We start from the raw sequence: 2,132 nt of genomic DNA on the forward strand, positions 1-2,132 counted from the left end.
GCCAATGTCATCACAATGCTCCATGTCCCCTGTAATCACAATGCTCCATGCCCTTGTCATCACAATGCTCCAGGTCTGTTGTCATCACCATGCTTCATGCCCATGTCATCACAATGCTCCGTGAATCCTGTCTTCACAATGCTCCATGGCCCATGTCATCACAATGCTCCATGACCACTGTCATCACAATTCTCCAAGGCCCCTCTCATCACAATGCTCCACGACACTTGTCATCACATTGCTCCATAACACCTGTCATCACAGTGTTCCCTGCCCATGTCATCACAATGCTCCATGTCCCATATAATCACAACGCTCCATGCCTGTTTCCTCACAATGCTCCAGAATTCTTGTCATCACAATGTTCCATGACCATGGCATCACAATGCTCCATGGCCCTTGTCATCACAATGCTCCAGAATTCTTGTCATCACAATGTTCCATGACCGTGTCATCACAATGCTACATGACCCTGGTCATCACAGTTCTCCATGACCTTTGTCATCACAATGCTCTATGTCGCTTATCATCACAATTCTCAATGACCACTTTAATCATAACGCTCGCTGACCATTTTCATCACATTTCTCTATTGTCATTACAATTCCCCATGTCCCCTTTCTTCACAATGCTCCATGATGCCTGTCATCACAAAGCTCCATGGCTTTTGTTATCACAATGCTCCAGGACCAGTTTCATCACAATACTCCATCCCCCTTGTCATCACAATGCACAATGAAACCTTTCATTACAATGCTCCATGACACTTGTCATCACAATGCTCCATGGCCTTTATCGTCACAATGCTCCCAGGCACTTTTCATTACGATGTTCCATGAAAACTTTCATCACATTTCTCCATGACCATTGTCATCACAATAGTCCATACCCTTGTCAACACAATGCTGCATAATCCCTGTCATCACAATTCTCCATGACTGCTGTCATCACAATAATCCAGGACAATTTTCATAACAATGCTTCATGCCCCCAGTCATCACAGTGCTCCATGACACCTTTCATCACAATTCCTAGATGATCAATGTCATCACAATGCCCCATGACACCTGTCGTCACAATTCGCTATGACCCTTGTCATCACAATACTCGATGAACCGTGTCATCACAGTGTTCCAGGACACATGTCATCACAATGATCCATGACGACTTTCATCACAATGCTCCAATACACCTGTCATCACAATGCTCCATGGCCCCTGTTATCATATTGCTCCATGATCTCTTTCATCACAATGCTCCATGACCACTGTCATCACCATGCCTCATGACGCCTGTCATCTCAATGCTCCATGGCCCGTTTCATCACAATGCTCCATGAACCCAGTCATCACAATGTTCCCTGCCCTTTTCATCACAATGCTCCATGGGCCCTGTCATCACAATGCACCATGCCCTTGTCATCAAAACGCTCCAGAACTCCTGTCATCATAATGCTCCATGCCAATGTCATCAAAATGCCCCATGACACTTGTCATCACAATGCTCAATGGCCTGTGTCCTCACAATGTTCCATGGCCCCTGTCATCACAATGCTCCATGCCAATGTCATCAAAATGCCCCATGACACTTGTCATCACAATGCTCCATGGCCCTTGTCATCACAATGTTCCATGGCCCCTGTCGTCACAGTGCTCCATGATACGTTTCATCACAATTCTAGATGACCACTGTCATCACAATGCCCCATGACAGATGTCATCACAATTCGCCATGGTCCTTGTCATCACAATGCTCCATGAACTGTGTCTTCACAAGGTTCCAGGACACTTCTCATCACAATGATCCATGATCAATTTCATCACAATGCTCCATGAAAACTGTCATCTCAATGCTCCATAGCCTTTGTATTAACAATGCTCCATGGTCCCTGTAATCACAATGCTCCAAGACCCCTGTCATCACAATGCCCCATGACTCCTGCCATCACAAATTTACAAGGCCTCTCTTACCAAAAAGCTCCATGACCCATGTCATCACAAAGTTCTCTACCCATATCATCACAATGCTCCTTGTCACCTTTAATCACAATGCTCCATGCCCTTTCATCACAATGTTCCAGAATTCTTGTCATCGCAATGTTCCTTGACCGTGTCATCACAATGCTCCATGCC

At 45.4% G+C, this 2,132-nt stretch overlaps 1 long non-coding RNA gene across 1 annotated transcript; it reads right to left on the reverse strand.

The window, feature by feature from the left end:
* Positions 1 to 378: 378 nt before the first annotated feature.
* Positions 379 to 1,925, reverse strand: LOC309631601. The gene is made up of 2 exons (XR_014246400.1): positions 1,612 to 1,925; positions 379 to 790 (listed from the first exon to the last, which is right to left on the reverse strand). It is a non-coding gene; the product is annotated as an uncharacterized lncRNA (long non-coding RNA).
* Between the last annotated feature and the right edge of the window lie 207 nt (positions 1,926 to 2,132).

This window comes from Balaenoptera borealis (genome assembly GCF_965194805.1).
Source record: "Balaenoptera borealis genome assembly, chromosome: 7".
NCBI classification, from domain to species: Eukaryota; Metazoa; Chordata; class Mammalia; order Artiodactyla; family Balaenopteridae; genus Balaenoptera; species Balaenoptera borealis.